Here is an 18,615-nt window from a genome sequence, read left to right on the forward strand (position 1 = left end):
AAGCCTTTAGCTCCTTTTTGAATAGTACATACTTTAGTCCATTTGTATACTTATCTTATAGAATCGTCAGCATGTTTCGCAGTAAATTAATTTACCAAGTAGTTCCATAAATGTGATCCCTCTGACTAGGAGGGCGTTACTTCTGAGACGATGGGTGTCTCATATTACTCACTGAAATTGTGTGTACACATATATTTTATTGAAATTGTTTCCCATCTTTCGACGCATTATTTCCAGTGTAGTATATTTATGGTAATACTGCCGGTAATCATGTGACTGTTAACTGGCTTAAGCAGGGCAAAGTAATTTAATTTCAAACTGCTTCAATCCCTTTGATTATGTTGGCATTGTAAGTTAATTTCAGTGTATGGAGTTTGTCGACTTCGATTGCACTATGTGTAGTTAAAAGGTATCAAATTAAAACGATATGAACATCACATCCGCCCTTCCCATAAAACTGATTATAAAATCTGCTATCGTGGCAAGAATGGCATTACACGTCAAGTAGATACTCCATCTCATCAAAGTATATTACACGCAACAGTATATACGACATTGCTGAAATCATGTCCGTGAAATCTGCATCAAATGTGAATAAAGATGTACTTGCTGAAACACTGCTGGTTATCTTTGTACGCAAAAATTATAAAAAAATCAATGGTAGCAGATCATTTTACAGATCTAGTCAAAATAACGCTCTCTTGCTACGAATTCACACAAACAAATCTCATTCAAATGGGTGAAAACTACATGCATAGTGACCCAAGGTTTGGCTCCTCATTGGGATAAGAACGTCCAGCAGTGACAATTTCACAACTTGAATAAAAATCCTCCCTCTTTCTAAATAAAAACTCGTGACCTAATTTTGCAAATCTCTTGATTTGTCCACACCTTTCTCATATGCTCTATCACATGAATGTAGTTCAGTCTGTTTCCCAACAAGCCACAAGACATTAGATTGGCTGTACTTGAACAGTTAACATAAATATACATCATCCAAATATAGTTTATCGTATGCTGGTCTGACTAAGCAGATAGATGGCAGTGACAACTATCCCACCGACCAACCCCCACACAACAAAAATAGTTTACTTTACCTACCATCACCTTAAATCCCAACTTACCACTGCCGAACCGATACTACTGTCCCGAATACCATATATATATATATATATATATATATATATATATATATATATATATATATATATATATATGCAAAGATGTACAGTGAAATCCCAATACAGCACAATTTTTGGGGTCCACAGAATGCCAGCGTGCTATTGCCGTATCATGTCCATTAGTTGTAGCAAGCAAAATATTGTAGGTGTACCCACATGCGGTTTCAAAGATTTATAATTTATATTTAAATATTCATAGTATTTATATCCATATAAACTCCAGTTAGTTTAAATCCCATGAATAATCATTTTGTTAATGCTTCTTGTTTTCTCAGCAAGCCATTTCGATTCCCATCAAAGAAAATTGCCTTTTATTAACAACTGCATAGAAACTTCCTGTAGTTAGGTATTTAGCCTGATCGTAACTCCCGCTAAGCATAGTTGTTACTTTAAAATCAAAGCATCGGTACCTAAGAAACTTACATGAGCAAACATATGGCATTATTCTTGACCGTGTATATTAAGATTGTTACATGAAATAAAGAAACATTGAAAATATGTACCAAGCAGCAAAACTAAAAATGCTAAAAAATAAATATCTTCATTTGAAAGCAGTTTTTATTGCATTTGGAGAAAAGCAATTATTATGCAAATGGTACTCATTTTGTTCTTCCTCATCTTGGTGTCATGCCTTGCAGGTGCAAAACATCTTTCGTAGCAGTCTTCCTGGAATCCCTTGCAGAGCTGCAAGCCATTTTCTGACAAGTGCAGCCGAACTCGTAAAACTGTCATTGCTGGTGATTTGAATAGCTGCATTCACAGGAAGTCACCATATTAATTGAACAAGCTGCTCCTGCAGTTCTTATAAGCCAACAACCTCTTGTCTACCTTGCGATGCACCTCTTTTTGCCATCATAACGAAATGTTACTGCCCAAGAATGACTAAATCATTTCTAACAACAACGACAATCTTTGTACTGTAAACATAGCGTCTCATGATCCAATAAAAACGTCTGATCATACACTTGTTAAGGCATGAATTAAGGGTAAGCTCAACAACCAGAAAAAGAAGCAAGCAAAGGTCAAAGACGTATGCCAAAAAAAAAAACAGATAGAACAAATGCGACCTGAGTATATACAGAGAATACCATTATTAAACAGATAAACCTTTAACAAACTGTCTAGGCAGCAATGTCTCATTCCACGTATCACTAGATGAAACCCATCTAGAAATTGTCTGTAGCAAGCCACATCAGCTGCCATCCTGATCAGGACACCATAAGAAACCCAAAGGCAAAAGCCCGTGAGGTGAAAATAAATTTTCTGCCCACTGAAGATCAAAACAAATGCACAAAGAATGGTTAATGAGAGGCACAACTCAGAACAGAGATGACCCTCTGAATATTACCTGCAGGATAGCAAAGTGTGAACTAAGAAAGGGCTTCTTCAAACTGAGAGGGTAGCTCTATACATAAATCATGGTAGCAGCTGAATTTGATCAACACCTTTTCTACAGACTAGTCAACAGCCAGAGGAACGACCTCCCATGATCTACAGAGTTCAACATCTGGGATGACAACACTTTATTACACCCTGAGGAAACATTACAGCGATGGAGATACCATTTTGAGCTAAAAAGCATCCCCCATTACAAGGAGCATTATGATGAGTCCAAGCTGAAATTGGTGTCAAATGATTATCTTTGGAAGTTGCAATCCATCAAACCCATTCATATACTGGAATAAAAAAATGGAGTATGCGTCAAGAAGCCATGAAATAGCATGGCACCAGACCTCCTTGGCATAAGGGCGGAACGTCCTAAGTAGGGTTGCCAGCTTGTGGCTATATTTCTCACTAGACATCTGAACAATAGCATCAGGAGTCAATATGCAAGAAGTGTTAAAAATCGAGATGCCAATATAATAAAAGTGAAGGACCATACTCTGCCTTATAGCTACAGAGGCATCACTATGACAACTACCACTAGCAACCTATTAGAAACAATGCTGTAGCCCGACTGGAAAATAAGCTGATTCCTACCAAATAAACATCCAAAGGGATTTCAGATTAGACAATTCCCATAACCACAAAGTGCTACGGTAAAATCTGTCTTGAGAGACAACTGCTATGCGACCACAAGTCTTTATAGGCCACGTTCTCCGTGCAGATTTAATGATTATATAATGCTGTTATCACCTACCATTATTTTTGGCCCAATAGGTTTTCTTTCAAGTCTGGTTCCACTTCATTGGGACCTGAAAAATCAATAAGTCGGGGGAAGCAAATAATGATCACAATTTTTTTCTACCGACAGATGGCGAACCTTGCTTACGGTGGAGCTCAGGGTGGACAACATGTCCCAGGGAATGTGTATATCATGGCTCAACACCCAACCAGTATTAAAATTGGATGTACCATGAGACTGCCCGAAATAAGACGTGCTGAAATAATGCGAGAGCTTCGAATAAGTGAGCTTACATTGCTGGCCAGTTTTAAAGCTGATGATATGGGAACAGCAGAATCTATGGCTCATGTTGCCGTAATTGGTCTTGGTTTACAAAGACAGAGTATTGATTGGTTCACAGTTCCTATGGCAGTTGCTTTGCCAGACGTTATAAATGCAGTTAAAGTTGCTGTCAAGTAAGCAACAATAATTATTAATTAAGATAAACATTTTAAAGTACTTTAAATGATTCAATGTTTAAAATAGTGTTTAAATGCATGATTCAATGTTTAAAATAGTTTGTAAACGCATACGTTTCAATTGTTTTTGGAGAAAAATGTAACATCTGTTGCCATGATTTTCTCATAGTCTTATAATACTGTCCTCACGTTAAATGATTGCAAAAATAAGTTAACTTATTTCATTTTAATCTCACTAGATATATGTGCTGCACATATTTGAAAAGTATCACAATAATATTTAGCTAATGGATTCATTGTTAAAGATCTCGTTTATTAACTGAATCATGTAAGAGTCATACAATTTCAGTTAATAAATATATACATCTGAGCTAAGAAAGTTTCAGCACAAAAATATTCCCAATAATCTAAATGCAAACATGTTTCCCAGCTTCACAGTTTATTGGAAGAGTAATTCATAACATGAAAAAGTCACACCTTTGTAAAGCTTTTCTACATCCTTCAGTTAGCCAGAATGTATTTAGTAAGATTAGTATTAGGCTAAATGTTGTGAACAATAGGTCTCTTCATAATCCCATTATTTTAAACACAAGTTTGCAAGCCATTGTTGTAATCATCTCTTTTTATCAATGACTAATTTTATTTCATTTATATAACACGAAACAAAAAGCAATTACCAGCCAAATACATTAGACAACATCGTTCACCAGGTGCCTACCCTATTTGTTCTGCTTATGGATTTCAATGCCTATTACATTTTATGGGGATCAAAGTGCATAAATGATGGAAGTATAAAGGTAGAAGATTTAATTTCCAGACACTATTTGCATAAATAATACCAAATCGTTGACATATTTTAATCCGGGAATGGGTAGATATATGTGCATAGATCTGAATTTGATATGTGCATAGATCTGACTTTGATATGGGCATATATTCGAATTTGTTCTCGTTCTCTGCTGTTGGATTATGATTCAACGTTCACTGACGACCTTTGCATCAGTGGCCACTTCTCAATCTCTCTAAAGAACATTAACTATACCATCAATAAGCCATTTGCACACTGGAATTAAAAGAAGGCCTGTTGGGCCAAGCTTGAAACAATTTGAAAATCTAGACTTAACAGAGATGACTTATATGATATAAGAAAGCGTCATGGAAAAACTGTTTCTACTTTAAATTCTCGTATCGCTATAAAGAACGTATCAGACATGATCCACGAAATAAATAATAAAGGAAACAACAATTCTTTCAAAAGATTTTGAAACACCTACCAGAACCCACATTAATCGCTCTTTTGGAAACAAACTCTAACAAAGATGCAAAGTTGGGACAATGTTATTGGTTTCAAATTCTCAAAATCAAAAACATTAGGCATGCATTTCTGTAAGCTACAAAGACAAGATGATGATCATAAACTCGCGCTGGATTGAACGCCTGTACCGTTTATCGAGGAAACAGACTTTAGCTATTGTCTTCAACTAGAAACTCACATTCATTCCAGACAGTAAGAAATTTAAAGCTAAATGCTTACAAGCCCTTAATTTACTAGTTAGGCACACTGCTTGAGGTGCTGATAGAAAAGCTTTTCTTAACCTATAATGAACCTTTTTTTAGATACAAACTGCACTATGGATGCGTTGTTTATGATTCAGTCAGAAAGTCATACTTAAACATGCTTGCCCAGTTCACAGTCAAGCAATACGACTCGCACTGGGGGCAATTAGAACATACCCTTCTGAAAGCTTTTAGGATGAAGTGAATGAGCCACTATATCACATTGTGGAGAAACAGCTTTACAAAATTCCAAAAAAATGAAGTTCAACCTTTCAAAGCTTCCTTTTGCGTCAATTTCCAACCCAAATACAATACATTATTCCAAGATCAACCAAATGTCACTCCTACCTTTCACACTAAAATATCTTCCAGCCTTGACACTAGAAAAAAATGACCTTTCAAAAATCGAGAAGTAATTTGTTTCTGTAACACCTCTTTTTTATGCTGTATGAAGGAAAAATGTCAAAACCTCCCATTTTCCATAAATTGTATAATGATCGTCTCTACCAATTTAAGAACTTCACAAGAATTTATACTACTGATGACTCTGAGAATGGCTCTGAAGCATTTATTAGTGGAAATCACACTATAAAACGTTGCTTGCCAGATGTTTCATCGATATTTTCAGCAGAAATCATGGCAATAGATCATGCCTTGAAATATATTGATACCAAACATGGATGCATTTAAAACGCTATCATCGTCTCCAATTCACTATCAGCACTTCAGTTACTACACAATAGCAAGTTTGAAAACCCATTATTCATCAATATTCTAATCAAGCATACCAAGCAGTGTACCACTAACAATATATTATTCAATATATTATTCTCTTCGTTATGCAGACATGGCAATATTAAAGGAAACAACGCTTTTAAAATACACATTCTGCATATAATGTGAGTTTAAATCAATTAAGTGAGTGATTCAGGTTTGAAAAACAGTTAATGCAACCAATGCGGCGTACAAAAAATGTCATAGTGCTTCTACAAAAATTTTTTTTTTACTGAAGTAGATCGAATAGTGAGCATAGGGCTAGGCAGAGGAGGTAAAGTAACAGGCCGATCTTATGAAGTCATCGTGTCAACAGATGAAGAACTAGGACAGGTAAAATGCAAAATATTATTTTGTACATGCATTTAATAATTTAGAATTTTGAAATATCACTTTAATGAGATACTTATTTTAGATCATATGAAAATTAGAACTGTGTAATGGGCAATATCACTATGTACACTTTAAAATTGAACGTACACTTTAAAAATGTATATGCGCTTTAAAAATGGGTGTATACCTTAAAAATGGATGTACGCTTTAAAAATGAATGTACATTTTAAAATGGATGTACACTTTAAAATGGATGTACACATTTAAAATGGATGTACACTTTAAAGATAGGTATGTGCATGTACCTTGTAGACAAATACACTTTAAGGATAAAATTTGCAATGGAAATCTAGAGTCAGTGGACTTGAAGCATTCATGGTTTTAACAATGACGACAGATTTAAACGTTAGGAACTTTGCATTTCAGCAGAAATTGATCTATCTACCGTATAGAGTGAATATCATCTGATTTTTGAGGACATCCTAAATACATCAAACTACCTTCAAATCAATGTTGTCTGCAAACCGAGAGCTGTAATAGTTCCGTTGGTACAGTGTTGGACCTTCAGCACAATCCATTGATGTACTTGATGATTTTAGTGTTCGACAAAGAATAACTTCAGTGTCATTGATGCACAGTTTGATATGAGAAGATAAGGAAATAAATATCCCAGCCATGCATACATCTGCATTCTTGCATGAGCGAAGTATATTCAGTTATAGCCACCACAATTTATTTCAGTGCATACAGATATCGTTTAGTGAATGTTTGACAGTTTTCTAAATATTGCAATTATTCAACATTACATTCTTCATTCTTGTAACTGAACTCTTAAGAGGGGCATATTATGTTACGGTTTGTTACCATGTATCTTTACCCCATCTCATTTATGAAAAATGTATCAAACGTCTGCATCATCGACCATTACGGAGCTTTGCAAATATATTGCAGTTGATATCAAGGAAAAAACTGATTTTGATTTCAAAACTAAATGTCAAAGTCAAATGGCATGAAAGAAAAAAAAACCTGTTTGGCTTGCATTTGAAACAAAGAACAGTCTTTGCATTTTGGGCTAAATGGTCAAGGTCACTGGAACTGAAAGAAGGAAAAGCGTCTTTTACAATACAATAAAGATTATGTGCCACATGCCTTAAATACAATTTGCAGATGGATTGCTTTTGAGACAGCTAAGACTGATTAAGTTTGGAGATAAAGGTCAGAGAGCATGGTCAGATGGACTACTATAAGGAAAATAGTTTCCACAAAATAATTCCAGTCCGATGCGATGAACCGAGACCGAACTGACTTACGTTTGAGACAAGAAATGCAACAATCGATTTTGTGGTTAAGAAGTGAAAGTTAAGGCTGTTGAGAGTTAAAAAGAGGAAATATGCCATCAAAGTTAGTGTACTCTTGTTCTACTGTCGGCAACAGTCTTGCTAGTAATATTACATTAATGTTTTAAAACTAGCTTTGTCGCAAAAAAGTAACCAGTTAAAGTTTGATTTAGGTTCATTTTTATTGACCCTTCTATTTGTCAACTTTGTTCACACAAACATTCAGCAAGACAATGAGAATGAAGTCCATTCCGCCTAGTTGTTGTTGTTGTTGTTGTAGGGTTTAACGTCAGTTTTCAGCACACGATAGGCTGTACATGGCGGCCAGTATTAATGGTGGAGGAAGAACCCGGGAAATCCCCGGAAAGAAACAACGACCCTCGAGAAGCTACTGGCAAGCTTTCTCACATACCAACATTGGCCGAATCCAAGACTCGATCCCACGCAGACAGAGGTGAGATGGCAGTGATCCATAATGGAGATCGCTTTGGACCTCTCGGCCTCTCGGGACCCCTATCCTGCCTAGTACTTTACCCAGTTAACTAATAATGGAACTGTTCTAAGTACTAATTCAAAATTTGATGTACTTTTAAATAATAGGTAAGCACAAGATGATCAAACATGTTAACAGATATATTACCCTGTTTTAAGGAAACACATTGTACCTAGTTTATGCTCCACATTTTACAGACCTCTAACCCTCAAAATGTTACGAAAAACAGTAACCCTTAATTCCATTCATACCAATACTTTACCCAGTGTTAGATATTATGTAGAAGGCTTACTTGGCTATTTCTTGCTTTGCTACCCATGCACAAACGGTATCCAGTAATATTTGCAAAACTAAAGCCATTCATTATAGTACTCAAATACTAAATAGTCCAATATTCCAATAACAAATAATCTAGCCGTTCTGACTCCTAGTCAAGATGATATTTATTTCAAATACGAAGAAAGAGCACATCACTGAGTTCATACTACGAATATCACGGATTCATATTCCAGTGCTAATGAAGCACACTGCAATAAGTTCATACTCCAAATGTATGGACTTATTTGCCAATATCGAACAAGCGCCATATATTGAGCTGATAGTCAACATTTTACGGATTTATGTCCATATATTGACAAAGCATACCACACTGAATATATACTCAATATTTTTCCAGATTTGTTTCAAGTACTGGTAAAGCACACTATAACTTGATCATAATCTATATTAAAAGGATTTATTTCCAAGAATTGACGAAGTGTACCAGACCAAGTATGTACTCTCGTCTTTTAGAGATCGGGTACCATTGCCCCTATTAATTGCAATTATTTTATATTAAAAGCTACAAAAGAACTAGACTTATTGAAGTTATTCTTGTCTTTGATTATGCGATTGCATGGCTTAACATTTTACATGCGAGATTGGTTGTATGTTGAGAGCCACAGACTGTGTCAGATGTTTGCCAAAGCTATGATGAAAACATGATTTCACAACATTCATAATATAGAAAGACTGAGTCGACTTAGTACTGAAACGTTCATTACAACATGAAAACGACAAAGAGATATATTGCAAAATGTTTCTTCATGTAAAATGATCATTTAAAGTTATACAATAATTGTGAAAGACAGAATAAAGGAAAGCAAAATAAATGAAAACAATAAAACTCCGGTTTAAAGAAGTATGTATTCCCTGTGTAATGGATACCTAAAAGCTTGTTTGCATGCTGCATGCAACGTTCTTTATTAGTTTTCTTTAATATTTTGCATTGATATAAGCATTGTTAAAAATAGATTGTACCAAAGTATTTATATGATATGATATTGGGTTTCAAACGAGAATTATCATTACGCCGTAGGTTTCAATGTAGTGCTCACATGGTCTCAATATAAATTTTGTATAACCTCAATGCCAATTTAAAGGAACTGTATTGTTACATAGTTAGAAGTGGTTGACCTCAATATTTCTGCTCACAATCCAAAACACACCCTATTATCCAGCACAGTACCCCACACAATAACATCACCACGCCTTTTGTAGTGACCAATACCCCACACATATTATCCAAAACACAATTTATAGTGACTAATATTGCACACTATACTATCAACATGTCGTGTATACTGACCAATATTCGCCCATCTAATATCCAGCACCCACCCTATACAACTAACATGTCGTGTGTACTGTCCATTATCATACATATCCTATTCATCACCACGTGTATAGTGACCAAAACTTCATACTTACTCTCCAACATCCCACATTAAATCATGAATGCGCTTCGTGTAGCGACCTGCTTCCTAGTAGCAATATGCATATATATGAGATATATATAGAAAACATTGCCTAGACCTCAGGTCACGATGGATACGGCAGTACATCTGCGTAGATTATACTGATGGAGTAAATTACTATAATTACACAAAATTGGACATGACTAAAAGTAGAACTTAACTTTTGAGTCTTTTGTAGAATTTAGCAGAGACCAGAATAAATCCAGAGACTTAGATTGATTGTGACTCAAAGTAGTGATAAAAGTTCAAAACTATTAGCCAAGACTGAAAACAGTCTAGACGAAAAAGGAACGCTTTTGGCTTAGATTAAAAGTTGTTCTAAAATTCCGAAAATGTAACGGCCGTTAGAAGAATCAGAAGAAAAATAAAATATATTGTTTGGCTTACTCTAAATGTAATACTTAAATTTGAAAAGTGTCAGTTACGTTACCGAAGACTAAACTTGTCGGGACATATTTACAAAGTCCAAAAATGTTTTACTTGTATCAAAAAGATTTAAAATTTAAAATAGATTTTGCAAAGTTTATAAGATATGTATATAATAATACAAAATTTCATGCCATGGTTTTTATATTAACCAACATTTACATTTAATAACCAATGAAAATGTAAGAGTGAACAAAACGATTTCATGGTTTGAAAATAAATAATAGAAAAGAGTGAGAAACAACAAGCTTTACAAAATTTAACAAATAATATTATTTAGGTAGAATACGAAGTGAAAATGTTACAAAATCTTACGCTTTTGCAGATTAATTTCCACATAATCCTAGAATTTGGAACACAAGTCCTGCTCATTAATGGTTGGTTCAAACGTTAGTGGTGATTCAAAATAAATCCAACGTTTGAAGTGTTTTGTGCCTTCTTTGGCCTGTGTCGTGGTGATGTGCCAGCAGTCTTTTGTTGAATCCCAAAAATACAATCTAAGAATATATTCTGTTTTGAAATTTCACTATAAATCGGAGTCTGTATTTTCCAGAATGCCATTTTTGAGCACTTTTAATTTCTGGTGAATAAATAATTTGAAGTAAAAAAATTCCAGCCCATAATAAATGCTGTTCACAACAACAGTATAACCGATTCTGCTCAAATCTTAAAGCACTAATAAACAGTTTTTCCAGTAACAAGATTATATAGTCCTCTACCTGACCTCTGGTCACAACTAGCATTTTCTAAAGAAAAACAACCTGTTACCCATGGAGAATTTCATTCTAAAGGGTTTCAAATGTTTACAAGATAAAAGCTTAGTTATAATTAGAAGGTCTGTTTCTAAAATTATAATAAAGAACATGATAAACACGATGTCCTTGACTCAGAATAAGATAAATATGTTCACTTCTATTAATGGTCTTAATATTAAACATATGCTTACAGATAACATATTGGCTACGTATTAGTTGTTTACAAATGAAAAGATCGATTATTCAGGTCAGGTAGTAAATTAACATGATTTTGGACAAGTTCAAGTCCAATATGCAATTATTTATAGCTTATAATGAATTAGAGAAAAAATAAAATAAGCTAACAAACGATAAAAATTAAATATACATATCATATTTAACACCCTACATTTACTATCCAAAATGCCATACGTATCATCAAACACACCATTAATTAATTTTATTTTTGCATGTCCTGAAATATGTGTTTGAGCATCGTATCCATACCATACAAGTAAACCAAGAAAAGGTACACTTTATACATTTGGTATATTCCCTGAATATAACACAATGAAATTTCATAACACATCAAATAAGTCCATGTATAGCAAATCTTGCACTGAAAAACACAAAACAACAGAAACAAAAACAAAAATTAAAAGAACTGAAATAGAACAACGAAATTTCAGAAAGCACATTTGAAAATAATAATTGAAAATAAAGACCTAAAGAATGAAAATAAACAATGAAAAATTGATGAAGATTGAGGAAACTGATATTTGAAAACTGAATTTGAGATTAAAACGTTAAAAATGGCAATTGATAAAGTTTAAAATTAGAAGTAAAAATTTCAGAATGCATTTTGGACAATTATCTTTGAAAATGGATATTGAAAATGAAATATTAAAGATGGAGAGTTTTAAAAAATCAAACCATTAATGAAATAAATGAAATGAAAATGAAATGAAAATGAAAACTGAACATGATTATTTAAATAAATGCAATTTGGAAAGCTAACTCTAAAGATGAAAACTTGAGAACCAACACAGAAAAAGAAAACTGTGGCTTCGAAAACATGTTGAGTGCTAGTGCAAACTTTAAAACTTGTCTTTAAAAAAAATGGTCGACACCCTCTACTTCAGCAAATAGACATAGACATCAAATTTCGTAACCATCATCCTCTCTTATATGATATCATGTTTTTGGGTAAAGTATTTAAAATAACTTTTACCTTTGCTTGTGTGTGTATATGCGCCTGTGTATGTGATTTCATTCATTAATTCAAGAGAATATGCCGAAACACACAAGTGTATCGACTGCTTGTTGTTAGAGCATCCGTCTCACATGAGGGAGGTCGCGGGTTCGATCCCCGGACAAGTCATACCAAAGACTTATAACAAATGCTCAGCATTAAGGGCTTAATGTTAGGACTGCTCGGCCTGGTGTCAGGATAATATGTGTGCGGCATGAGGCCCCAGTACTAGACAAGACATTACTATAAACTGCCACACTGCAAACATCGTAGCGATTTGACTGAGAAATGTTAAAGCTACGTTAAAAATCCAAATCACACACACATACACATACACACACACACACACCCGCAAGTGTATCTTTATCGTGATTTATTATTTTGGTATGGATACCATACCCCAAAATCCGTTTACGGACAGAAAATATTAATAAAAATGGCATGTTAGATACTATTTCAATAGTGAATGTGGGTTGTTGGATAGTAGATTACTGGATGTTCGCCAAACTTCTTATTTTTTAGTTATTAAGTGTTAAGTGTGGTAAAATCTTGAAAGGGTTGCAATTTTAGTGCTAGTTTAGTTTCAATAAAATTTTTTAAATCGTTTTCTTATTTGATTCAGATTCTAAGGAGTTTAAGAAGTTTAGTATTACCTTTAGTCTAATCCAGATATAAGTCAGTCTCCGCTCATTTTTGTTACATTTTTTCTGATACGTTTCAGTATCTGCTATGACCATTTTATTCTTAATTTTGTACTATTTTTCGTTCAATCGAAAACTGTTGACATTTTTAGGGGTAAAGTCTGTGACACAGTCAAAATTTTAGTACGTTTAGGGTAAGTCATTTTAATTTAATTATTGGGTTTTTTTTTTCTTGTCTCCACTAAAGTCTGTGACATTTTCGAAAGTTTACTACTATATTTATTCATCAACAATTCTGTGTTATTATTTGTTGTTTTTCTTAATTATAACTACTTAGGACATCGGTAAAATATGTGCAAATGTACTGACGTATCCAACATGATCTGAGATATAGGCAATGTTTTATATATGAATCTCAGATATATGCACATACCTACTAGGCAGCAGGTCACTACACACTTTGTGAAATGGTATAATGTGGTGTGTTGGATAGTAAGTATGGGGTTTTGCTCACAGCACGTACATTGTTGGATAGTATATATAGGGTATTGGTCTGTACACATGGCATATTAATGGTATAAGTTGTGGAGCTGAATAGTTGATAAGTAAATATTGGTCACCACATATGGCATGTTGATAGTACAATGTGCAGCATAATTCACTGCAAACGGTATTTTGGTGAGTAGGTGAACGTATTAGTCACTACAAACGCCATGTTGATGGTATAGTGTGGGGTGATGGATAATAGGGCTTTTGTTGGATTTTGTTAAAAGGTAATTACTGGATAATATAGCGTGTGTTGGATTTCATTTTAAAAATTCAGGTGCTGGATAGTATATGTGTGTTGGATTGTAATGAACAGTTGGTGTTGGATAGTATCTACTAGTTTTAACATTAAATTTCTCTTAGAGACCTACGAGGAATTTTCAACACAGAAATAGCCCATAACAATCATCAAGTTAACATTGCATATCCTGAAGAGACCAATAGTACCTCCGCTTAATAACATATGGACAATTTTTACATAGTATTTCCCCTCCATGCCTCTAGTGGCTCATTTTGTGGTTAACCCTCACAATGCTACAACTTAACACCATTTCTAAGACGTTTACAGTGTAACCTCACTGTTAAATAAATATTAAGATCAGAGTTTCTCCCACTTGTTAAACTTATGGAGTCATGCTAGAGCTTTAGACATTAAGGTCAACCACTTCTAACTATTTAATAATGAACACAGTTGTAACTTTATTGCATCATTGTTAAAATCCCGTTGAAAGCACATGTTGAACTAGCTTGTGTCATTGTTTTTTTTTTTTTGTTCTTCTAAATTTAATTGTGAATGTGAATCACATTTACAGCGAGTCTTTATCGCATGCGTTTTGGCAACATTTTTGGGAATTATGGTACCAATATTCAATCATATTCATATCCCATTGTTCAGGGACCGACCATTTTTATCCTGAGTGTGTGGTACTGAGAATTTCTTTCTAACAAGGATTCTTTTTATCAACATATACTTTTTATTTAAATGATATTAAGGACACAATTAGTTATTCTTTCTTCAAATCAATAAAAGAGTATCTTCAAGCTATTCAAGATTCGAAGCCCTATCCACCCAAGAACATGATATGCTCAATCCCTTAGCATACTATAGCAGGAGACGGTCGGAATATTCTGTCCCCACTGTTGGATTAAATAAACACTGTACACGATGGTTTTAAAATTCTCAACATAATATGGCATTTGAGCACTTTTAAAGTATTGGGCACTATTCGAAGTCAGAAGAGGGTGTATATTATGGCCTCCACCCTAACCCACTACATCGGCAAGTACGTGCTATGCAGGATTAACATGACTGGTTCTTTTGGAACTCAGTAGTCATAAACAAAAATGTCCATTTGACAGTTTCCAGTTCCATACATGAAAAATGTATACAATTTAAATTTGGGGGTCTTTTGAGACAGACAGCATTGAACAAACACAACATAAACATCAAATGATATGTCCAGCACCATGTAGGCCATTCTTAACACTGTACGTTATTAACCATTGGACCTTAATGACCGGGACGTTTGGTCAATGTATACAGTCGTGAACTAATTTTATTGTACAGAAATCATTATTTTTTAATTAGATTTATCAGGACGTCTTGAGTTTAGACACAAGAAGGATTTATTTATAACGTTAAGTGTTAGCCATCTGGTTAGATAACATACTCTAGAACAAACATCTTCAAAACCGTGACCCAGATGGATCAGAATAAAACATTTTGCCGCAATAATCATGACCTGTTCACCCAAATATCGGTGGGAAAAACCCAACTTTCTAAACATTCGATTAGTTTCGAGGCAACTCCTCTACCTCAAGAATTTGTTCAAGATGGTATGAACAATGTAGATTGCGGAAATGTGTTACTGTGCACAAATAAATCTGGTGACAGATCAATGGAAAGAGATCATAAGATAATACATGCCACTTTATGACTGGCATATAAAAAGGTCCTTATAGAAATGCACCCCTATATCCTTTGAATAAGCAGTGTAAAACAATTTCCATGATATATTCAAAGGCAGAAAATATAAATAATTTCTCAGTTATTGTTGGCAGTTACATTTTGTCAGGTTAATTGAAAATAGTGATATAGTTTTAAAGTTGTATGACAGGGTTAATACTATAACTGAAAACTCTGTGTGTGTGTGTGTGTGTGTGTGTGTGTGTGTGTGTGCGCGTGCGTGTGTGTGTGTGTCTTCTTCCATCCATTTGAGAAGTGAGGTGACTATATGCATTACCATACCAAGAATCAGTTAAATTCACACGTCAATCTGTTCACCATTTTTCAGTATATAAGGCATGCATGTCTGTTTACAGATCTTGCTCCAAAACCTGTGAAAAAATGATGTAGACTTGTCCGGTTCAAATAATAACATCAGAGCACGTTTCAATGCATATTTACAAATGAATAAGCGTTTGATTTGAAAACTATCAAGCTTCCCAACCGACCAATCACACACACACACACACACACACACACACATATATATATATATATATATATATATATATATATATATATATATATATATATATATATACACACACATATATATATATATATATATATATATATATATATATATATATATATATATATATATATGTATATATATATATATATATATATATATATATATATATATATATATATATATATATATATATATATATATATATATATATATATATATATAAAGTGTACGTACCTTTCCATATCCTTAAACTTAACCCTTTGCCAGTATTTGAAAACATCGAGATCTCTTTCGGCATAACTAAGTAGTAAATTGGGAAAGATGAAATTTGAAAAATCAAACCTTATAACCAACATCAACATGTCTTTAATATTGGAATCAGAGAAGATGCACACCTTTCCTTGAGCATTTTAAATTTGCATGACAGAGAGATAAATATATTGAAGCTTCCAAAACTCGCAAAATAAAGTATTTATTTGAAACACGGGAATGTCAAAAATAAATGAGTTGTTTGTTATTACATCTATTATTATTATTATTATTATTATTATTGCACAAGTTAAAAAGTGCATTATATGGATAATGTACCTGATTTGAGTACAATTTGAAGTATATTTGTGTTCATTAAACTTTTTCATTTCAGGTAAAACAAAATAAAAATAGTTCGATATGGAGAAACGGAGCTTTGGGGATCATTTCAGAAACCACCATCCCTGGTTAATGTGTAGCAGACGCAATCCAATGCAGCTGTTTAGGTGTTTGAATTAACTCAACAAAAAATGAAGAAGCAAAATAATATTTTCAGAAAGTGAATGCATACATTATGTGAAAACTTTAATGTTTTCTAATTTATCTGATATTATAACATATGAGCAAATTCCAAGGCAGCACACAGCAAACATACAACATTGTTATTTTATGATTTTGGTAAGCATGGAACTGTGATATTTCGCCATTATTCATGGTCATAGCCATTAAGCAAGGAAAATTTCTAGCTTTAAAAGTTTTTTCTTTGACGACAAATATTTATGGTTGATGAACTTTAACAACAACAGAGAGTAGTTTACATGTAGGTTTTTACGTTGTTGCTTTAGTTTGTGTCACTGTACTAAACACTTTGTAAACTTATAAAAGGAAAAATGACATTAAAATCTATATCGACTGTACGAGTATTCTTCCGCATTGTACTTCCATGAAACGATAACCTATCTTATATGCTGTTTTCAAAATTCTTGTCAAATATACAATTACCGACGAAGACTACCCGAAATGTTATGGTGCTTACAAATATCATTGAGCAAAAAGTGTAAGGATGCAAGAAAACCTAGGATGTCCGAAGACCTAGAGTAAATAGGGAAACACGTACTTTTAGGGAAACAGATCACTAAATATTAATTGAGCAGGTTACCAATCTAAAATTTAAGAAGCGTAATACTTGTGGACTAGACCATTGACTCTGATATCCACATATTGAGTCCCTTTTGTAAATTTACAAGACTTGTATCAGCGGTGTCAGCTTCCCTGATTTTGTGCATGCACTTCCAATGACTTTGATTATTTCTGGCATGCTTAAATTATCTTGTACCTACAAGGAACGCAACTTATGACAAAGGTAACTTTTATCGGCCCCCTGCTTTTAGGACATTTATCTCTAGAAAATGCGAAGATTCACCTAAATGTTTTCTTTCAAATTCTTTGAGATTATTTCTGCCATTAAGTACTTGAGTTGGATGTCGAGTCATCTGGTTCACAAATAAGTTGTATTTTGTCAAACGTTAAAATTGATATCTACAGAAATTAAACAATGGTTGATACGTTGCTAACATATCAAACATGGTTACACATGTACAAAACATCGCAAGTAAAATTATTGCTGACTGTGCATTACATATAGTATCATACATCTTGGCTGTATTTTGTGTAATGACGCGGCTCTACTAATTATTTCACATTCTGACTAATACCATGAAGACTTAATCATATATAAGCCTTGAATTAAAATGTAAATAGTTTAAAACTATACAAAGATCCATTTTAAAAATTAATCGTCAATGCATGAAACGAAGGTTACTTTAAATCATTTTGTTATATTGTATTTTTCAGTGAAGTTAAATAATAGCTGGACAAAAGGCATGTACGTATCATCTTTAGAATTATGTTAGAAACTAGCACTTTAATATAGGTCTAAACTAAAAACGAAAATTTCATAGAAACTCTATGAAGATCACTGTGGCCAACTGTATTAAAGGAACTTCGCATTTACTAGAGGAAGTATTTGACTAATTATATAACATCTGCAGCTGGAATGAAGAAAAAGCAGAAATAAATCGGTAAGTTTGAGGTTAACCAGGATATATATCTTCTAGACATGAAAAGTGGGAATCTGTGACCACTTTTATTTCTCTTCAATAACGCAGAAATCTTTAACGTCACAAGTTTGTTCATTTGTAAGCAGCAAAGTCTTTTAGGAAAGATAAATAGG

The 18,615-nt window shown here is 33.7% G+C and overlaps 1 long non-coding RNA gene across 2 annotated transcripts; it reads left to right on the forward strand.

Moving 5' to 3' along the window:
- The first annotated feature begins 3,438 nt into the window (after positions 1–3,438).
- On the forward strand, positions 3,439–17,299 carry LOC149791166 (uncharacterized). 2 transcript variants are annotated; one of them, XR_016423155.1, is made up of 3 exons: positions 3,439–3,761; positions 6,334–6,428; positions 16,777–17,299. It is a non-coding gene; the product is annotated as an uncharacterized LOC149791166 (long non-coding RNA). The 2 variants fall into 2 exon arrangements; XR_016423156.1 differs by having other exon boundaries at positions 6,337–6,428.
- Positions 17,300–18,615: the final 1,316 nt, after the last annotated feature.

This window comes from Sinohyriopsis cumingii, chromosome 9 (genome assembly GCF_028554795.1).
Source record: "Sinohyriopsis cumingii isolate HCF-2022 chromosome 9, ASM2855479v2, whole genome shotgun sequence".
Classification (NCBI taxonomy): Eukaryota; Metazoa; Mollusca; class Bivalvia; order Unionida; family Unionidae; genus Sinohyriopsis; species Sinohyriopsis cumingii.